At 38.0% G+C, this 23,291-nt stretch overlaps 1 protein-coding gene across 4 annotated transcripts in view; it reads right to left on the bottom strand.

Moving 5' to 3' along the window:
- Pex5l (peroxisomal biogenesis factor 5 like) overlaps positions 1-23,291 on the bottom strand; it is a 223,746-nt gene that overhangs the window by 104,552 nt on the left and 95,903 nt on the right. The gene's annotated exons all lie outside the window — the stretch shown is intronic.

The raw sequence follows: 23,291 nt of genomic DNA, 5'->3' as shown, positions 1-23,291 counted from the left end.
TCCCAGACTTTCACAATGAGAGATTAAATAGATGCCTTGAAACATTTCAGCAAAGCAGATTCTGACACTTCCTTTAATGCTGAAGTTAGGGAATAGTGGTGGGATGGATTTAACTCTGAAGACCTTCCTACTAGTACAAGTTGTCCCTTCTACATACTTGATAAATATTGTAAAATATTTAGTTATAATATTCAAATCCATTATTTAAATAAAAACATTAGTTACATATAAATAATTTAATTTGAATCTTTCATTAATATTATATGATATTTAGCATTAATATTAATCCATATAAATAATATTTAAATATTTAAGGACTCAGATTGTAGGTGTTGGCAGGGTCGGCATGATGGCAGGTTTATTTCCTCTCAAGTAATTTGTCTGGGAATGTCCCTGGGCCTTGAGCAGCTCATTGTCAGCACATACATGCATCATCACATTTGGTGAAGGGAAGGTAAATTTAGCAGATGGCTTTACTCAACCCTTTCATCTTTGAAATAAAAAAGAAAACAACAAATCCTGGAAAGCAAATAACTTCTTTAAAATAGGTAAGTGTGAGAAGCTTTTCTTAGCTCTCTCAAGATACTTGACAAACTGTTCAGAAGACAAAGAAAGAACAGGAGACTGCCGCTCCCAATTTCTGGCTTCTGTTTTATTTCCTGGAGATAGAAGAGAAGCTAGGAAAGAGGAACTGGGATCTGGGCCCATCTCCAGGTGGCTGCCTGTAGGTTCTCTAGTGTCTGTAGGTCAGAATCAGATGCCTTTCTCCCAATCCTTTCAGTTTTAAAGAGAAATTAACTTGTTTCCCCTCTCTTGTTTCTCAAAAATCTTTGTGAGTGATGTTGGACCCTTTTAAAATTTTTATTCTTTTTTTGTGGGGCCTTTTATAAATAAAATTTTGTGTAAGCAGCCATTCCTTAGCTTTAAGTGGAGTGGGGAATGGGGGAATCTGACTTTTTTTTCTGATACAAAATTTAAATCAGAAACACTGCAACAAAGTGGGAAAGGGGCTATGAATTACGGGGACTTAAGACAGCTACGTGTTAAGTGTTCGCTCTAACTTAATCTGCCCAAAATCTTACATTAAGACATTATTCTACCCAATGTTAACTAAAAGGAGAGATTAGGCTGTTTGCATAAGATCATCTGTTCTCTAGACAGATTGCAGGAAGACCCACAAAAAGCTGTAATAACCTTTTCATATCTTCACAAACCCAAGATCCTTGAGGATAGAAACCATATAAGTTTTACTCAATATAGCACTTCCATCACTTCTAAAAGTTTTTTTGGCACTTAACAAATACTCAAAAAGTACTATTAAATAAACATATTTCTCCTTTGCTACACAAGTGGGTATGTGATTGCTCAAAATCAAAGAGAATATAATATATATGCCTAGAATCAATGGAGAAAATAATAGTAGCACAATAAGGTGATCTAATATGAAAACGAATACTATGATCCTTATTTCCTTGAATTCTTTAGTTCTAGCTAGGAACATGGGTTCCTAATCAATCATACAATTTTTATTTTCCTTAATATAGGAAACAGTCCAATAACATAGGACATATTCAACAAGTCTAGAAAGAAATCTTTTCTCCTACTAGGGAATTCTACCATAGGATAGAAAACTGGGCAGTAACAGTGAAGACCCTAACAGTTAAGACCTGTGTCTTTCCACGTTAGCCAATGACATCATACTTGAGATAATATAAGAGCATCAACTTCTCAATTACATTTAGGCTTAAGATCTCAGAGAATTTTCTCAAGGATTGGGGTTACATAGGCTATCTTCATCTTTCTGATGCTGACATATTTGAATTACAAATTCATATTTGAATTACGAATGCATTCTGCTTTTTTAAATGTCTGGGAGTACCAGGCATGGACTCTATCTCAAGTTTTTTTTTTATATCTGCACCCTCAATCTTTATGAAGGTGCTAGAAAACACATCCCAGTACGTTATAGTCCATCAAGTACTGTGAGAGAAGTAATGAGAGTGAAGGGAGTCATATGTGGACCCCAGACCCAAGAGTGATGGCTGCTGGTGCACCAGAGTAGAGGTACACACTGAGTCATCTGGAACACAGTCACTGGGTTTTCTTGAGATTTCTGCAACCCATCTGGGCCTCTAGATATTCACTCACATTCACATTCCTGCCCAGCTGCTACTAGAAATATCCACACAGCTGGGTGGATTAGTAGGCTGGTTTCATTTTTCTTGCCTCATTAATTTCTAGTTTCCTTTTCATGATGTGTTTTTTTCCTTACATACAAGCTCAGCAATCATTTCACAGGAAGAAGTTATCTTATAGAAATGCTTCAGGAAAAGGACTGACTGTAGGTGAGGCTGGGAAGCATGTGGCTGTTGTGTGATGATGGCGTGCTCACACGGTTTTGCTTCCTGCACATCCCACAATGTGGAATGTGCAAAAGCTAGGAAGACACATCTGGAACCACTGTAATTGTGACGTGTTGCCTGGAATATTATGGATTAGAGTATCAAGTTAACCAGTCAACAAATATTGCCAGGCACTATAACAGGCAGAGAAGTATAAATGAGGTGGGCAGGCGTAGTCCTCATGGTGCTAAGTTAGAAGGGATAAGAGCTATTACATAAATATTTTCAAGAAAGGGCTGGGGATATAGCCTAGTGGCAAGAGTGCCTGCCTCGGATACACGAGGCCCTAGGTTCGATTCCCCAGCAACACATATACAGAAAACGGCCAGAAGCGGCGCTGTGGCTCAAGTGGCAGAGTGCTAGCCTTGAGCGGGAAGAAGCCAGGGACAGTGCTTAGGCCCTGAGTCCAAGGCCCAGGACTGGCCAAAAAAAAAAAAAAAAAAAAAAAAAAAAAAAAAAAAGAAAAATACACACCATCAAGGTCAAGTATAAGGTGTTCTGGGAAAAGACAACACTTGAACTTTAATGATCAAACATTGCTTCAGTTAATTTAATTTTTTGAATAGATGTTATGTTGACATGGTTCAATTTTTTTTAATGTTTATAATGGAAACTCTTCCTGTCTTATTCACCATCTGCCTGTTTTACTCAGCTATCCTCTGACATCTGCAACTGTGATTTTTCTCTCATGTGTTGTTCTTGAGATTCTTGAGATGCTCACAAGATCAGTTATGGTGTGTGTGCTTATTTTCTCACCTTTTCAATGATGAGAGGTAAGGTGCCATACACATTTTATATACTTTGCTTTTACCACTGATTACATTTTAAAGTCTTTTCTATCAGTTCATAAAAATGTCTTTATTTTTATTATGTCTGCAAAATGTTCAGTTATATACTTTATCTAGGACCTTGTTGATGATTATGTTGGTTCTTTTCTATGTTTTGCTATTTTAATAATTGTTATACTAAATCATGGATGCATAATGCTATGTAGTTACCAAGAAGAAGGTTAAACTCATTATTCTTTCATTTTATCTCTTCCTTTCATTTTATCTTTTAGTAGTTGTTCAAAGGGGTTTCAAACTCAGTGGAAAATTTATTTGATTTTAGACAAAGCAAGAAAACAAAAGGTATACTAATACTCTATAAGGGTATTAATATTTCAGTTACTTAATTATTCTGATATGCTGATATGCTAGAAAATATCTAACAATAATTTAATTGCAATACAACATAAAAACAGATAAAATCATGACAGAAAAGGGCAGCATCCTGAAGTACCTAGTGGATTACATTGCAAGTTTTCTCTTTGTGGTGTACTCTGCATATCATTCACTGTGCATATGACTTAAAAAAATGGATTATAAGCCAATTCTTATCCTTCAAATGCTCCTCAGCCTTCCAACACTTTTGTTTAGGGCACTCGTGTTCATTCCATGGTTCACATAAAAACCCTAGAGACCTTTCTTTCCTTCATAAGCACACTTAATAAATCCTGAATCTATCACACCTTTGTTACTATCTCATGTTCATCTTTCACCTGGACTCTTGAGTCAGCCCCCCATTGATGGTCTGCTTCACCTGACCCCATAGCATTCTCCTTAATAACCAGGGTGGAATTTTGAAAAGGTGAATCAGACCGTGGCAATATTCTGCCCCAATCAACATTGACTAGCTCCTTCATAATCTCCTCCCACCTACTCACCACACCCCAGTTACATGCTTGGGTTCCGGAACATAACTAGGCTGGTTCCCATCTCAAGGCTTAGCCATTGCTGCCCCTTCTGTCTCCCATCTGACTTTGTGGACTCATGTTCACACTTGGGTCTCAACTCAGTTATCTCTTCTTTAGAAGTGGCTTCCACATCATCTCATCAGAAATAGCCTCTCCATCACTACATGAGCAAAAGCTTGCATCACTAGCATCTAGTTGATGGCTGAATGAATATAGAAAAAAGCCTTAAACAACAATTTCTTTTACTTTAGTAGTAGTCAAGGAAAATCAAGCTACAAGCACTTTGAGGAAATTCAATTCAGTCTAGATGAGCTTATGTGTTCCTATGCCCCCGAAGCCTACTTTATTATAGAGAAGTTCAGAATCATTTGCTGAATTAAATCACCAGTATAATACAGAATAGTCATTCTCAAAAGTTTTAGCCTGTGACCTGACTGGGATGATTGCCAGTATTATTCCCTTTTGGGTCTTGTTTGTCCAAGGCTCCATTTGAGGAGTGAGAAGGGGAAGGGTCATCCACAAATACTGTGAGTGGGGAATGGTGTGGGGACAAAGGCCATGTCCATCCCTAGCTTTGAACACTGCACAGTCTTCAGAAATGGCTAAAAACAAGTAGAGGTGGGAAAGGCTCAACATGTAAACAGTTGCATAACTGAGTTCCAATCTCGACTCCAGCTGATTGTGAATTTTAAAGCTGTTCCTTCACTGCCCACAAATACCTGTCAGTTACCACCAGAAGCACAAGAATCTTACTAAAACCGAGAAATCTCTCGATGTTACAGGGAAATAAAATTGAGGGCAAAGGATGACACTTGCCTTATACTGATTTTCATTTCATCACGCAAAGAATGAGACCACCAGAAAGTATAAGCCCATGTTTGCATTGAAGGTAATTAATTGCTAATTTACTTCAGCAAAAACACTAGGCTGTAGGCTCCAAGTCCCTTCATCTCATTAATTTTCACTATATTTCTCTAGCCTAAACAAACAAGCCTTTGCCCTTGCCATTCATGAGTTACTGAATCCCAGTATAATTCATTTGTGTTTTTAAACTACTGAGTGGTACCCCAAAAGGAAGCCTGTCATGTCAGTGAGCCTCCCGCGGCAATGACTTATCCCATCAAGTCTCAATAATCTCTAATGGAGAAAAGTAGCAGTGAGGATTATTGGAAACAAACAATAATCCTAAGTGGTATGATTAGGACCTTTGATTTTTTGAAATAGCTGTAGCCACTCAAGTAGTTAAAATCAAGTGGCTCCTCTAGCTGGCAGCAGGAGGCAGTAGACCCATCAGTTCTGTGAAAAGAGTTCCAAGAAAATTGGTGACGGAAAAACATTCAAAGTACTTACATCTATGTATGGAATACCTAAAACTTGATTCCTCTTCTAAAAATGCATTATACAAAAGAAGAGAGCTGAGCTAAGTATAAAGAATTTTGAATTTTTCACTTCATATTCTATATTTCACTTATTCTACATTTGGTATCATGTTAAATTGCATCTGATGAAACTACCATGGTGTTTTGTTTTGTTTTGTTTTTATGACTCATGAGCTGTTAAATGTTGGTAACTTCATAGGAATACACATAGTAGTCTGGAGTCGAATTTTGATAATAGAATCATTCTTCAAGTACGCACAAAGGACGGGCATGTATTTGCAAGCTGCAAAAGCCTTTGGTGAGGAAAAATGGTGATGAATCCTTGTAAATGGATAAGAGAAGTTCCTAATTCCTGTACTTCTGTCTCTCTCTGCTCCCATCAGCTAGAGCTATAGATAATATCAATCCTCCTTGACATCTGTTCCTAAGCCAATTATAACTTCAGCCCTAGTCACTCTGTCTCTACCTGTTTTCATTCTGTCCAGGTAACCTGTGAAAAGCCAACTTAATGTCCCCAACCTTCTTACTACTCATCGGATCAGGACAGTGCTGGGCTAAAAAGAAATCACAGGTTTGTACAGTTGTTCTCTTCTACAGCCCCCATCTCAGGCTTTTATGTCTGAGTTGATGAGACTGAGTGAGTTATTGGTCTGTTCTAGCTATGGGTCCTGGACCAGAAGCATCAGCCTTACCTGGGAACTTAGTAGAAAAGCAGATTCTCAAGCCCTTCCCAGATCCATAGACACTTTGGGCCCCAAGTGAGTCCTGGTAAAGTCTTAGAATCACTAGACTAGACAACAAAACCATTCTTTTCTCATTTTATTTTGTTACCAATATCCTGTTCAACCTTTGTTCTTTTTTTTTAAATTTAATTTTATTACCAAGGTGATGTACAGAGGCCATGAGTGCATTTCTTGTCGAACATTGTTACTCCTCCCTCATTTTTAAACAGTCTTTGATTTCCTGTCCAGCAGCTTGAAGTTCTCCATACCAAATGTGTATACACAGAGGACTTCCCAGACACCATATGCCAACTACTTAGGGGGCTGACATCACCCACTTGGTTCTGTAATGTCAGTCTCTACTCAACTACTGGAAATTGTGGAGCTGGACATTGGTGTCGCTGGCAATGGGAGCCTGTGGTGCTGTGGGAACCTGGTGCTTTGCCCATGTACATGAACCTTCTGCTGTCTGCTGTACTCACAAGATGGGTCCTGTCTGCTTCTGGCGTATTCAACAAAACAACTGACACTGGATTTGAAATATGTTACAGAAAGCCCACCTTATTTGCAAATTTATCACATATGGTTTTGACTAAGTGTGAACAAAAATTATAAAAAAGTAAAAAATAAATCAAAGGAAATTCCAAAAGAAAAACAACGAAACTCTGACACATGCATTACTCAGTTCAGTTAATTTGGAGAAGCCCTCAGTCCTGCGTTATTGTCAGTCCTGTTTTAATGGATGGGAGGCTGGGAGAAAGGGGGAAGAATGATGGAAGGCATGACATTTATCAAGATGCACTGAACTCATAAACTGACATGTTGAGTTGAAACTTCTATGTACAACTACTTAAAGGTATTTAAAAATTTTAAATAAATACATTGTTGTATGACCTGCTGCATGTTTTCATACCTTTTATTTTATGAAACTATGTCTTCCCTCAAAGTAAATGGTGACCCAAGAGAAACAGAAGAGCATTTGCTTAATTTGTGTGATATAATGCACAATTCAGAATGGTTGAAAGGCAGTACATTTGAGGGGAAGTGGCATCATGGGAAAATTAATAAAGCATCCGCCATACAGCACTGCACTGTGTCCTCAGCACCCACGGTTTGTCCTCATGGGCTTCTCCTGGAAAACATTTACCTTACACCATGGTACTTTGTTTGCCAGCTTGCTGGAAATTGAATCTGAGCAGTGAAAAATAGGGAGAAATGTTAGGCATTACTATCCAGAGGAGCATTTTTACTCTAAAAGAGGCTATTTATTTTTCTTATTCCTCTTTGGAAGACATTTTCACCATTTCCATGTGTGTCATGAAATGGAGAATAAGGAAATTCTGCCTCATATCAGTCTGAATTTTGAGGAAGAAATGGTATTATTTTAGTACAATTTCCAGTTTTCTTTCATATAACACCTGCTTGCTTATTTTTCTATTTCCCTACTAGGCACTAAGCTTCTTGAGGGGATATTTTGTTCTCATTCAGCCTCTATTACCTTAAAATAGCTTATAGGATAAATAAATGCTCAATAAAAGTCTGGGAAAGGACTGAATGGAAAGATGCACACACACATTTACATATAGACAGATGATATATGGTTCTAGCTTGTCCAGATTATTAAATGTTGTAAAAAGTGAGTTATTGTAATTGACCAAGATTTAAAGTGAATGCTGATTATTTTCTCCAAGGCAAGACAGGAAGCAGAGGTTAGTATTTTCATCAATAAAGGACCTGACAAAGCTACTGTCCTCAGGATGCAGATTATAGTGATGTTATAGCCTTGAAGATTCAACATCTATTCATCATCTTTCAAATTTTTGGAGGAGTTATTAGGTTGGAAAAGACAAAGTTAATTTATAAGGTCATGGACTCAGTTAGTAGAGGACTGAGAACAGAGAGTCCACTCTTCTTGACTCCCAATCTGTTCACAGCCTGCTTTTAAGATCATTTCTGATGATTATGTACAATGGTAAAATCACATTTGAAAAGATAATTTTTCCCAAATACTTTCAAGATTATAAATATCTTTTCAAAAAGCTGATTAGATGCCTGAAGCTATATATTCTAATTTAAATTATTCTTGTTTCCTGTAAGAGAAACTTGCTGTACTTTATTTTCTGAAGAGATTGAAATATGCAAAGATTCCAAGCTTATAAATGAAAGTTTCCTTGGATACTACAGAGCCCAATTATCTTAGGTATTAGCAGAAGTTTCCTGAGATGATTAGTAAGCTCACATGAATTCAAAACCAACTTCCAATAATTTGACTTGTTGTAAAAACAAAACAAAACAGAAATTTAAAAGAAATGACAAACTTATGCTTATTAAATTGCAAAGATTGGAAAAGATTTTTCAGAGGGATACTTTGTTGATGGATTCAAATTTTATATGAAAATGACCTATCATTAATTTCACTGCTAGTGAATTCTGTTAATAATAAAACTAGAAAAAGGAATCTGGCTGGGTATGGTGGCTCATACCTCTAATCTTATCTACACAGGAGGTATAGATTTGAAGGATCACAATTCAAAGTCAGCCAAGACAGAAATGTCCAAAAGATTCTCTCTCCAGTAGCTGGCAAAAGGGTAGGCTGGAGGCATAACTCAAGTGGCTAAGTATCAGCTAATAAACAAGCCAAGTGAACTTGAGGCCCTGAATGGACACAGACACCTATTTATAAGCATAATTGTCTCAATATTACTTAGAATTCTGAAAATGATAAACTTACATTCTGAAAACTGGATAACTTAAATGTCTATAGAGAACTGATTATATACATTGTGACAATCCATAAAAATACTATTTAGCCATTTAAAAAGATTAAAAGAACTTCAGGAAATGGAGAGAAGGGGAAAAGCCTGAGATATGGTATATCCCTAAAATGGGTGGGGGAGAGGGCAGAGAGACAGAGACAGAAAAAGAGGAGGAGAGAGGGAGGGGGACCAGAGACCTGTGTAAGAAGTTCTCTTAGAATGCTGAGAGTGATTACTTAGGGTGTCACCATTTGGAGTGCATTTTATTTTGCTGTGTATGTTTATTTTAATTTAATCACCACGTACAAGGTTTATCATTAGAAAGCAACAACCACAAACTTCTAACTTCATATTTTAAACCAAATGAAACTGGATAATGTTTGATATAGGCCAAACCCTGCCTTCTCATTCTGAGAAATGAAAACCACAGAGATTTGGTTTCTAGTATCATGAGATTTGATTCTTATTCCAAGTTGGGTAATAAAAGTTAATTTAAATTCCATTTAAGTCGTTCATGTTTAAAAAGATACTTTTAATGAAATAATTGATGATTCAGACTTTTAAAAGGTAGTTTATTTTTTAATTGACCAATAAATTATATTTTTATATGCAACATGTTTTGAAACATAACCACTAAGAAATGGCTAAGTCCTGCTAGCTAACACATGTGTTCTCCTCACATACTTCTCATTAATTTGAAGTAAGAACATTAAACATTTACTTTTGCCATTTTCAAGAGCACTAGGCACTGTTTTTAACTGTAATCAATAAGATGCACAGTGTATTTTTGAGCTTAGTCCTCTTCTCTACCTTATTCCTCTTATCTTTATCCATTAACTTCTCCCTACTTTCCTGTTCACCAGCCATTAGCAACTACAATTTTTGTTACACAGAAGTGTCTACCTGTGCCTGGTTTATTTCCCATAGCATGATGAATGACTCTAGACTTTTATCTACATCCTGTATTGTTTTCAGTGATGGAAAACAATGACGACTTGTTGGATCATTGTAATGGCTGCTCTAGATCACCTGTGTTCTACATGCTTATCTACCTGCGGCTCTTGTTACTAGGAAATCCATGGCCTATCATGGCAATGACTGTGACCACGTGCTGTATCACTGCTCCAGGCACATGTGCCTTCCACACAGGAGCTGCTCCTCACTGTACTCGCTGTCACTGTGAATACTGGCACTTCAGAGAGCTTGTCCAAGATTAAGTGACTGGAGGTAATGGAGCAATGCACATTTTTTTTAATTTAGAAAACTAATTTAAATGCCAGTGAAATATTTATTACTAAGAAGCAAGATTTCAAATAAAAATTTAACTGTAAATTAACAAGACTGAAATTTGGAACAATGAAGATTAATACTGTACAAATGGAATTTAAGCGCTTCTATTTAATTACATTGGAGGTCTTTACTATTTTCCTCTTATTTTAAAGTACAGCAAGCCAAGGAGGTATCTGAGATGAGGAGGGTGAGTGAGTAAGGCAGGAGCTCAGTAAGCCTTAACTCAATAAATGTAGTTTCACTGTACATTTAACTCGTGTGTGTGTGTGTGTGTGTGTGTGCGCGCGCGTGCATGCACGTGCACTGGTGCTAGGGATGAACTCAGGGTCTAGACACTGTCCCTTAACTTTTTGGCTCACAGCTGGTGTTCTACCACCTGAGCTACATTTCTATTTTTGATGTTTTGGTGGTTAATCAATGATTAAGATTCTCATGGCCCTTCCTGCCTGATTTCTAACCAGGATCCTCAGATATCAGCCTCCTGAGTTGCTAGAATTACAGATGTGAGCCACTGGTGCCTGGCTTACATTGAACTATGAGTACTAGAGTCACCTGCAGATATGGTATTCAATAGAACTTGCTGCTAAATAGTATGGTCTGCTGTTATTAGGGCCACATTGAGTAGCCACGGCTTGGAGTGAAGTCTATTCAGTACACCTCTTGACATTGAAGAGAATGAATTGTGCCAGGTGCCAGTGGCTTACCTCTGTAATGCTAGTTACTCAGGAAGCTGAGCTTTGATGAATGCAGTTCAAAGCCAGTCCAGGGAGGAAAGTCCACTCAAAAAAACAGAAGTGGTACTGTGGCTCAAAATGGTAGAGTACTATCCTTGAGCAAAACATCTCAGGCAAAGTTCCAGGTTTTGAGTTTAAGCCCCATACCCAAGAAAAAAAAAAGTATGAATTTTGGCCTACTCTGAGATCCCTTCTGTATCTGTACTGTGTACCCAGAAGGACCCAGTGGGACCAAAAAGCAGTTCCTCTGCAACCCGTCAGGCAGCTCTGATAAATCAGGCCTGGCAATCGATGAGCACAGCAGGTGCCCTAGCCAGCTTGCTTTCACATCTAGTCTGCATCACCTTTATCCAGGTGGAGCAGGCTTCCATACAACCCATACATATTAAGGAATATCTGCCACTCCTCAAGATATCCTGTGTGTACTTGAAATAGAGTGATGTTTGCATTTACATATAGAATATTTCTGTGCAATTAGACATGACATGATGTGTGTGTGTGTACAGAGGGTATAAAAATCATATATACTTATCCAGGTATTAAGCTAAATATCTGTTTGGTAAACCAAGCTACTTAGGTAACAGAAACAGTAGAAAGAATTCGCATGTAGGAGCTTCCATTACATATCACACACACATTGATTCAATGAATCCTTAGCACAAATAACATGGCCAAGTGGGCATTACGATCTTTATTCTGTGGATGAGGATTCCAAGTCTCAGAGGTTAAAATCTTTACCTGGTAAAAAAAAGAAATTACCCAATGGAGCTACCTCATAATAAAAATATTAACTAAAAAATGACAAAGTTTTTAAAAATTTGAATTACTGAAGAGAAGACCTAGAATTCAAATTTAATTACACCTACTTCAAAGCCTATATTCTCTCCCCTATCTGCTGATATAAATGGGACAAAAACTGTTTAACCAGAAAATATTATGAATCAATTTGTATTACATCGGTCTTTCCCTAATATGATTATGTGGGCTTTTGCTAAACAGAGGCTCAATGCTAATACTCTAATTGCTTGGAGACTGCCATCTCTGAAATTGATCGCTCTATGTAAGTAGCAATTGACTGAATCAATGTACTTTTAAACACTGCTTTTTTAACTAGTGTAATCTCATAACTTAAAGCACTGTGTTTATGTGCTTTTCCATTTGAAATGGCCAAATGGCAATTTAAAGCATTTTGCATACGAGGGGCCAAATTATGGAAGAAGTAGACTTGCCATTGAGGATCAAACCCAGGATAGAAATCAGTTATGAAAGTCTTGTGATTTGTTATTATATGAAATGTGAGACCTGAGGGAACAATAGAAGTGAGAAGATTGATTTTTAGTATCAAGTTAAGTATCAAATTTATTACTGAGACTATAAAATGCATTTTTGAAGAATTTATAGAAAAACTGAATACCTAAGTTATATGAAAAAAACCTAGAAGAACCCAAGTACATATCAATATGGTTTCAATTAAGGAAAAATATAAATATATTGAAAAAAAGATTTAGAGGAAGCATAAGCAAATAATATTAATAATTATACTTGGAAAATACTTATGGGTCAGTTTGCTTTCTTTAAAAAAGTTGTGTTTGAGGGAGATGAAGAAAAGGGGTAGATGAGTTAGAGAGCATGTGAGAGTAGGAAGAATAAGAAAGATAATTTGTGTCATGTGTTTGGGAAAGAAAGGAAGGAGGAGGAGCAGGAGGTGGGGGGAAGAAACCTTTTTATCATGTTATTTTCAGGAGATCTGATATTAGGTTCCCATGATGACAAAGTAGTTTACCATCTATAAAAAACAAAGATACTAATTTGGATGTATTATATTTCTTTGAACATGTGAAAGACAAAGGAGAGGAAGAGGATTCTATCTGTGTGCAATGGATATATTCTTATATCCTCCTTGGATAAAGTGAATTAAAAAACCCCAAATAAATTAGCCCTAGTATTTAAGGAAAATTAGATATCATTACTGGATCAAAAGAAGCTGTTAGGGGTTTCTAACTTACGCTTTGCATTTAATTATTTCACTTTTTATTTCCCTCTAGGAAACAATTTTTTCCTTCTTAACTTTCAGGAAAATCTTCAATTTGCAAAGGATGTTGGGCTCCCAGGCAATTAGACCTTCCCAAGAAGGCTGGACACAATTATGCACAGGTATCCTTGAGAGGAAAAAAAGAATGTTGTCCTGTGCCTCTTTCACAGCTCAGTCATCAACAGCATCAGTCCATTAGTCATGACAAATGCACCATGGCAAGGAGTTGGCAATATAGGAAGCAGAATGTAGGAAGTTCTCAGCTAAGAAGACTGGCTCATGTCTGGCTCTAGGATCTGGGTAGAACTACAATGTAAGAAGAACTGGTTTTCTTAAGGCTGCCAAAAGTCTATCACCAGCTTCTGTGAGTTTGCAACAGGAACACAAGGTTTTTAGGTTGTGAAATTATAATGCTGTCTTATCTCTGGGCTTTGGTACCCTTTCTTGAAATTTGGTAAGACAGCTTCCAATTCTACCACTGCTTGGTTTCTTTTGACTATGTCCAAAAGAACTCCTTTGACCTCCATGCCCCAATTTCCATCAATTCTACATCTCTACTTCCACAGCCTACAAAACTCCACTGCTTCCACCATGTCTACCTCTCTTATTCCTCTACCACATCCTGTCCTTCATAAACTCCAACATCACCTCTATCCCTACCTCTATAATACTCATCAACTTCACCATCTCTACCTCCATAATCTCCCCTATTTCTCCTTCTACCACCTCCTCAACTCCAATACCACCACTACCACCACAGTCACTATCACCACCATGCACAAGCCTGGCAACGGAGGGCTTGTAAAGAAGTAAATACCTTTAGGATGCATTTTGAAGATATTAGAATAGAAAATGGAGCAAACATTGTCAAAATAAAGACTCAAGGAAATGAAATTACTCACATCTTGGATTCCTGATACTTATTAAAGTGTAAATTGGCATGTCTACCCTTTAGAACTTAATGGAAAAAAGGGTGGTCAGCTAAATAAGATGCTTTGTCCATTCTTAATTTGGGTACACAAAAGGGTAGAAGGTATTTAACCTAATCTCTCCACAATTGTGTATGTACACACAAGATGTTTAAGTACAGTCACTGGAGATTTTATAAGAGTTGACTAGCATAATTAGATCAGCATGATGAATCCAAACTTCCAAACCATTACTTAACATTGCTAAGTAGAGAAATAGCATTTCTAATAAAATTGACTGCGTCCATTGGGATAGGTATTGTAAGGTTCATCAACATATATACAGATAAAATAAAGTTTCTGTAAACATACCACAAATAAACATAAAAAAACGGATGACCACTTTAAGTGGGACAAAGAGACTTCCAATAGAGAATTAATTACCGCATGGAAGAGATGTGGACTCAGGCTAAAAATTCTAAATTCCTCTCTTATGGAGTGTTTCACACTTATGATGTCACAGTTACATCTCAGAAACTGACTTGTGGGACATGCTGCATTTTATAAATATGCTCTTACCTGAAACTACAGGGTGTGAGACCAGTTCTGGGCTGCCTTAAGCCATTACGTTCCTCTTAAATCCCTTTTGTAGTTCAGTGTACAGTCACTTGTTTATTGCTTTGAAGGTTACATTCAGAGGCAGCAATTGTCAAAAATGTTTTCTTCACAGGGACCATAAATTCCAAGCCCTGAGAGGCTGGCCTCCCAGTGAGTGGCTGGGGGTGGGGATGCCTGCTTCATGCTGCTGAAGCTATGCTCCATTTGCTGTGATGGCATTTCAATGTTTTCAGGAAAGTTACTACCTAAGAAGTAGAGTTCCATTTCCAAACATTAGGCCTTCTTTTATGGGAGTGAAAGTTCCAGTACAAGGAGTTGTTTTTGTACTAAAAATTTTATTATCTGTAAGTAGTTTTCAAAGTAATTGCCATTTAACAAAGCATTTTATGAATACAGTATCATCTTGATCAATGTCTCGCCTTTCAGCCTTCTCACCCATCTCTCTTCTATCTGTTCCTTCTCTCACTCTTCTTCATTTTGTAGGATATACATTGGATTCTGGTATGCATTTTTCATTTCTTCTCTTCTTCATTAGTCTAGCACTTTCTCCTTGACTCCACCCCACTCCTCTCAGGTCCCCACTTCCTGGTGTTTTGTTTTGCTAAACTTTGATTTTGGCTTTCTAAGGAACTACACTACCTGATATTTCCTGTAAGTATACTGTATTTTAGTTAATACATTTGTATACACTTTTGCATAGCACCCAACGTATTTACTTATAAGTTTGTAAGCTAAATCTTGCTTTTACATATAAGGAAAGGTATGGATCCTTTGTCTCTCTCTGGGACTAACTTACTTCACTTAATATAATGTTTTCCAGGTCTTTCCAGTTCTTTACAAATGGTACAATACATTGCGTAAATACCACATTTTCTTTTTTTTTTGGCCAGTCCTAGGCCGTGAACTCAGGGCCTGAGCACTGTCCCTGGCTTCTTTTTTGCTCAAGGCTAGCACTCTGCCACTTGAGCCACAGCGCCACTTCTGGCTATTTTCTGTATATGTGGTGCTGAGGAATCGAACCCAGGGCCTCATGTATACGAGGCAAGCACTCTTGCCACTGGGCCATATTCCCAGCCCAACATTTTCTTGAGATATTCATCCATTGATGGGTATCTGGGCTGAGGCAGGAGTAGCAATAATAATTTCAAGATAAAACAGACTTCAAATTAAAATTAGTAAGAAGAGAAAAGATGGACATTACATACAAATAAAGGGAACTCTCCATCACAATTCCCAATATCTATGCACTGAATGCCTGAACTCCCAACTTCATCAAATGAATACTACTTGACCTATAAGCACTTATAGATCCAAACACATTGATGGATGGTGATTTCAACATATAATGGTCACTTCTGGATAGATCATCCAGACAAAAACTCAGTAAAAAAGCCACAGAGCTAAAAAACTGCACTGACCAGCTAGAACAGACATCTATAGAATCTTTCACCCAGCAGTATCACAATAAACTTTCTTCTCAGCATGCCAGGGAACATTTTCCAAAACAGAACATATCTATGAGCACAAAGCAAATCTCTGCAAATTCAAGAAAATCGAGATTACTCTCTGTATTCTGTCAGACCACAAAGGAATAAAATCAGAACTCAACAGCAAAAGCCATCACAGGAAATACTCAAACTGATGGACACTGAACAATATGTCGCTGAATGATCAGTGGGTCACTGAAGAGAAGGGAAATTCAAATGTTTCTGGAATTCAATAGAAATGAACACATGAAATGCCAGCTCCTCTGGGACACAGCAAAGGCAGGACTTAGAAGAAAGTTTATAGTTACAAGTGCCTACATCAACAAATTAGAGAAATCTCAAATCTATACTCTAATGATAGAAAAACAGGAACAAGCCAAATTCAAAACCAGCAGACAGAAAGAAACAATGCAAAGTACACCCCAAAATAAACAAATTAGAGACTTAAAAAAAAAGCATATGAAGAATCAACAAAACAAAAAGCTGGTTCTTGGAAAAAATTAACAAAATGGACAGGTTCTTAGAAAACCGGACTAAGAGAAGAAATCACCCAAATAAATAAAAGTAAAATTGAAAAATATTTTAATTGCATAATTATCTTCTTGAATGAAGATGCTTGCAAAAGAAACCAGGAGTGGATAGCTTTGAAAATTAGGGTTTGCCTCTGAAGAGGCAATGTTAAATGCTAATGTTAACTATTAAAGGCAATGTTAAATGCTAATGTTAACTTTTAAGGCAATGTTAAATGTTCTTCATGGTATCAACTCTGGATCAGAACCTGCAGTCCCTGAGCACTTGTCAGAAATGCAATTCCCTACTGACCAGAAAAGTGGAGGTGTAGCCTTGTAATTTGTGTTTATCTGTATATATGAAACCTTGAAGTATAAGGTGAGCTACTCACAGGGGTCAGAAGAAAAGAAGTAAAATACTCAGGTTTTGGAAACCAAAGGTTCAAAGGAAGTCTGGAGGAAATGAGACTGAGCTTCTGACTCATATGCCTTTCCATACTAACCACAGATAGACAGACATTTAGGACTAGAAGAGACCCTTGATTTCCTAACCTTTCCAGGCTCTTTACTTATATAGAAGTGCAGAGATCAAGTGGGTTCACCTCTAGTTCCTCAGTTCTTCCATTACACACAAGTGTCTCTGGTGGTGAACATGAGCTAAGACAGCTGAGCCTGAGGACTGAGTCGTCCTCAGTCCTCAGTGAGTGACAAGATCTGTGTAAACAGGTTTCCTTAGAATGGCCTGAAAGAGCAGCCCTTGATGGTATAAGCCACATGAACTAGAGATGCAAGAGCTAACCCAGAGAAAGAATAAGTTGATATCATTATTACTAATCTATTATCCTATAACTTATGATGGAAACCAATACTAAGAGTGAACAGTTAAATAGCTCCCCATGAGTGCAAAACACAAATATTTGCCACTGAGAGAGCTGAGAATTTTTTTTTACCAGAATATCAGAGAGAGAGAGAGAGAGAGAGAGAGAGAGAGAGAGAGAGAGAGAGAGGCGCTACTCAACTTTCTTGGGTACCAGTCTTGCAGTGTCAGATTTTGTTTACTAAGAACTGTTTTTAGAGGCAATGATCATTCCAAAACAGTCTGAACTTTGGAAATACGGTGGCGTTCAGGGCAACAAGGCCTGAATAAGGAAGAGAAGGATGACACAAAAGCATTGGGGGAAAAAAAGCATGGAAATAAAAGGACGGAGAGGGGAGAGTGAGGGAGGGGGGAGGGAAGAAGAAGAGGAGGAGGGAGAGGAAAAGGAGGTAGAGAAGGAGAAGAGGAGGAGTTAATTTGAGCAGCAGTGCAACTGGATTGCTTTGGGGAGGCTTTCCATGGGAGATGCTTCAGGATCGCCTCAGCCACCACCATCACAGAGTCATTAATGATTTATGATGTTCTTCAAAGCCATTGCTTCTGGACACTGTTCCTTTGAAATCTAATGCCAATGGATGGACTGTGTGGGCCCTGGTTATACACTAGAAACAGAATATGTAGTATTCATTCCTCTCTAATGGCTCAGAAACTTCATGTTTCATTTTTGTTCTGCCTACATTTTTAGCCTGAAGATAAATAAGATTCACTCAATGATTCAGTACTTCCAGAACAATGAAATATCACAACTTTGTCCAACACCATGGATAAAACACATAAAAAATATAAAATAATGACTGGGACATAGAACTGAAAGAAGCATTTAGTTACTACTTGTCAAAATGTTCAATCATTTAATTGTGGTAATTGTACAGAACATATTACATTTTGGCCTCTTAAGTGTATAATATTTTTCTTATTTGTGCTGGTACTGTGGTTTGAACTCACAGCTTGGTCTTCTAAGGCTGGCAGTTTACCACTCGAGCCACACTGTACTTCTGGATTTTTTTCTGGTTAATTGGAGATAAGAGTCTTACAGACTTTCTATCGTTCATTTATTTTTACTGTGTGGTAAAAAACACCATGGTGTCTGAATAGCATGATATTTCAGATATGCATTCAGTATTTTTTTAAATAACAAATGTATGTAATGTTGAAGCATCTAGTCTTATAAAATTAAATATTTAATAAACTAGTAAATAAAATATTAAAAACTCCAGAACACTTGGAGATATACAATGTGGTGAAGCCATGTGACCATGTTCAGTTTATTTTCCTTAGCATGATGCATGGTGAGCTTTCACCATTATTTCACACTGTGCTTATAACACTGTCAAGCTGGTAGCATGTCCCCCTCTATTGAGGAGTAGAGTTGGTGTTTGCTCACATATCACAGTTACTAGTCAGTACACCCTAGATTTGAACTTGGTCTGTAGAGTATCAGAGTACAGGGTTCTAAGCATAATTAGTGAATCTGGTAGGGAAGAGTGGTGAGTCAGGGTAGTTACAAAATACTAAACCCACCTTTTTCTTTTTTTTTTTTTTGGCCAGTCCTGGGCCTTGGACTCAGGGCCTGAGCACTGTCCCTGGCTTCTTCCTGCTCAAGGCTAGCACTCTGCCACCTGAGCCACAGCGCCGCTTCTGGCCATTTTCTGTATATGTGGTGCTGGGGAATCGAACCTAGGGCCTCGTGTATCCGAGGCAGGCACTCTTGCCACTAGGCTATATCCCCAGCCCTAAACCCACCTTTTTCTATAGCTCATACTAAGTATTGGAATGGGAATTTGTCCCTGTAAAAATAACACGATTATTAATCAATTCTTTCACAGAGAAAGTTGACAGGAGAAAGAGGTTCTGAACCTAGAATTCGCTTTGCTTTTTTCCACTTAAAGAACAAAAGTGCTGCTGTCTGTTTACACATTTCAGTCTACTGACGAAAGTGGCTGCCTTGGCTGAAAATAATTGTGACAGCCCTTTCTGTCTGCTCGGAACAAGTAAAGGCCCCACCTTCCTCTGAGGGTTCCTTTCTGTGGCTGCTATTTCCTTGGTTTTTGTTTTAGCAGCATTTTGTACCTGCAGCCTGGCCCATACCTGGTAGTGTCTCTGAAGTAGGACTTGTGCACAGTTGTCAAAGACGGCTGGGGCCAGGTGGCTGGGCAGGGTAGGGTGGGACAGGAGCCTCTGCTTGCTCCTTCTGTGCCTGCACTCAAGGCCTCAAGAACTTTTGCAAAGCAGCTGCACTGGTCCTATTGTGAGGTCTGGAATCTTCTCGCCTTTCCAGCCTTTTACACTGGGTGTTCACCAACAGTTTCTTTTGCCCAGACAAATGAGGCAGATGTCTTTTTTCCCCCCCCCAGGACTGTGCCCTCCTTGGGGCTCACACAGTGAATAGGAAAATGCTCACCTCTCCACTGAGTGTCAGATTCCCACACCATACTGGCCTAGTCCACCAAAACCAGTTACTACTTGGTGGGAACAGAAAAAGCACATGTACAGTAATGGAACTTAGAACAACCAAAGATGTAGCTTTCAGGTTGATGTTTCTTTTGCTCTCAGTTCCATCCTTTTGTGTTCATTGCAGCTGAATATGACAGAACGAACACAGTACTTTTGGTGTCAGGAGGCCTGGGTTTTGACTCTGCCATTTGTGAGCCTTGGTTTTCTCCTCAATAAAATAAAAATAGTAATAATAATATATCTAAGGTTGTTTTATGACAACCATAATGTAATATATGCCAAAGCCCTTGCCAAAGCTGACAACTTTTAATTTATATTTCCTTCTAGAACCATGCTCAGCTTAATTTTCTGCTTGTGGTACATGGCTGCTCTAGAGTTTGAGTATCTTCATAGTAGGTTTGCACACTTACCAGCAGTGGCTGAGTATTGGTACACGCAGTGATTACCTTGGCATTGGGAAACAAACCACTGCTTCTTTGAGCACAGATATCCAATACAATACTCTTTGCATAAATGAATGAATTGTGCTTTTGTTGCACAATGAGTCACATTTCCTTCCTCATTTCCTAAAATGAAATCATCCACAAAGATGAAAACTGACTTTTCATTCATTTATTCAGGGTATTTAAATGTGTAACAATTAGCCTGTGGTAAATTATTGTGCAAAGGGACCAGAAACTCATGTTCAATTAGTCAAATGTTTGGCTATGGTATTTACATATGCAAATGCAGTTTCTGCTCACTAGAAGCTAATTCTTTGGGAAGCTGAATGTGGTCTGAATCCCCCAAGCAATATCTTCTTGCACGTGGTGGAGAATCACAACACAAGCCATGAGGTGTTGAGTGCTAAGCATGTGACATCTGTGGCTCACTGCTGTCATTACATAGGAGAGGGAAAAACAAGGCTTGAATTCTTAGATACTTAAGTCAGACAAAGGTCTCTTGAAGGGCTCAGTCACATTTCTCATTACAATGCTCAATTCTACCATTGTGCAGCATCAACTCTCCAGATTCCATGGGCAAAGTAGAAACATACAGGAGCAGATAAGGATTCATGGTAAAATTGGGTAACTCAAGTATTCAGGGCAAGGAATGTTTACTTTATTATTATTATTTTTTAATTTGAGACAGGATTTCCCTATGTAATCCAGGCTTGCCTTGAACTTGTGATCACCAGTCTTTGCCTCCTCCCGAGTGCTGAGAGTACAGTCATGTACCACTGTACCCAGACGAGATGCTTATTTCTGATGGGATTCAACAAACTTGCCAGAAAAACACATCCTCCTCAAGAAACTGAAGTGCCTGAAAACACTTCTAAATTTACACTTGCATCAAATTGCAATTGGGACCACTTATGAATGCAAAATTTTTTGTTTTTCCATATAAAAACAGATCATCATAATGTCAGTGAATTTTTATAAGGAGCCATTTCATGTTTGGGGAATAGAGCAAAATATCAGAAATTTTAGAAATGTGTTTACAGGAGTTTCTCTTGGAAATAGTGATTAATTCAGATGATAGCAGATCCATAGGCAATAAAAGGTTTATAGTCAGTACAGCCTTTTAAGATGGAATTTTGTTCAACAAAAATCCTAAGGCCCTGTGGTCTTTGCCAGAAAGTTCTCTAGTGTGAGAACTTTAGTCCAGTTGAGGACAATAAGACAGTCCCTTAACTTCTGTCTTAATAGTTCATCATTGGTAAAAATGGGGATAACAAAATGTTTGTGAAGTTTTGAAATGCCAGGCCCATACTAGCGCACCGCTTCCGCACACGGCTCGCTGCGGACCTTCTTCCCCCAACAGAGGTCCCAAAGCGAAAAACAGACCTATTTGGAAGAGATGCCCTTAGAAGACACAACCCGATTCTGTCCAAAGGAAGAAAGAGAAAGTGAACAAACATCTTTCAGCGATCAAAACCCCAGGCAAGACCAGAAAGGGGGCTTTCGCAGCTCCTTCCGCAAGCTCTTTAAAAAGAAATTTTAGGTCCAGTGGATCAGAATACAGGGGAAAAAACTAATAAGAATCCCTCAATGGATCCTTCACCCACCAAACAAGATTTCTTCAGAAACTGACTTGCTCTTGCAAATTACCTTGACCAAGGAACAGCTGTGAAAAACATACTTAAAAGTTGTGTTGTCAAGTGGTAAGATTAAAAAACGTGTATATATCTATGTAGGTGTGTGTGTGTGTGTGTGTGTGTGTATATATATATGTATAAATCCCCAAGGAAAACTAATATAAATACTTACATATGAAACTAAAATCAACATACAAGACATGAAGAGATGAAGATTAGTCTATGGTGAAGACCTGGCTTTTTGAACCTCAACACTTGGGAAAAGGGAACTAAAGACTTTTCACATCATTACAGAAAAACACAATAAATCTGGAGGAAAATAAATGTTTGTAAGAACAACAACAACAAAAAAGCTTATATATAATAAATTTCAGTTTACCTTTCCCATCCATGTTCTCCTCCAATTCAGTGCATAGTTACGTTATCAAACCAATTATGAGCCAGGCACCAGTGGCTCCCACCTGTAATCTGAGCTACTCAGGAGACTGAGATCTGAGGATCAAAGTTCAAAGTCAGTCTAGGCAGAAAAGCCCAAATGACCAACAAGAGCTGAAAGTGGAGTTGTGACTTACAGGTAAAGCACCAATCTGAGTGAAAAAGCTGGGACAGTGCCCATGTCTTGAGTTCTTGTGCCCCAGCACCAGGACAAGAAAAAAGTATTGGTTCCTAGGAGTTTATCCTTCCAAAATACAATTTGCACTCTATTGTAATATCTGACCCTCAAGTTTATTTCTAAAGGAAGGAAAACGCATATTGTCATTTCTGAGTTTATCTTTAAAGGATAAATTAAAGCATATATACATATATAAATCTTTTACTGTACACAAAATAATAAAACTATGATCCTTGAAATAACCTTATCATATGTGTCCACAGTTGAGATCGAAGACCTCTGGAAAATCTCATGAGAGTTCAATTTGTGTTCATACTGGGGTAATACGTGCAGTTTCGAGTGTTGTTTAAAGAAGGAACACAAACATTTCCACACTGAAGTGTGACACCATGAAAATCTGCAAGCTTCTTTTCTAAACATGCAGAAACAGAGGCCCAATGAAAGTGAAGCAAAATGCAAGGTTACAAAACCAATAAGCATCACGTCTCAGATCTGTAAACATTCTCTCTATGCAAGCTTCAGAATGCAAAGTCATTGTTCGAGTATATTTATTTCTTGATATTCTGTTGTGTTGCTGACTTCCACATTGTGGAAATCAACAATGCTACAGAATGCTTGTTCTCAAAACACTTGCTGTTCCATAGTTTACTTTGGACACACCAGAATAAAAAATTGGAAACCAGTTTACAAGTGGTTCT

The sequence above is a fragment of the Perognathus longimembris genome, chromosome 5 (genome assembly GCF_023159225.1).
Source record: "Perognathus longimembris pacificus isolate PPM17 chromosome 5, ASM2315922v1, whole genome shotgun sequence".
NCBI lineage: Eukaryota > Metazoa > Chordata > Mammalia > Rodentia > Heteromyidae > Perognathus > Perognathus longimembris.
This window is presented reverse-complemented; position numbering and strand designations above follow the sequence as displayed.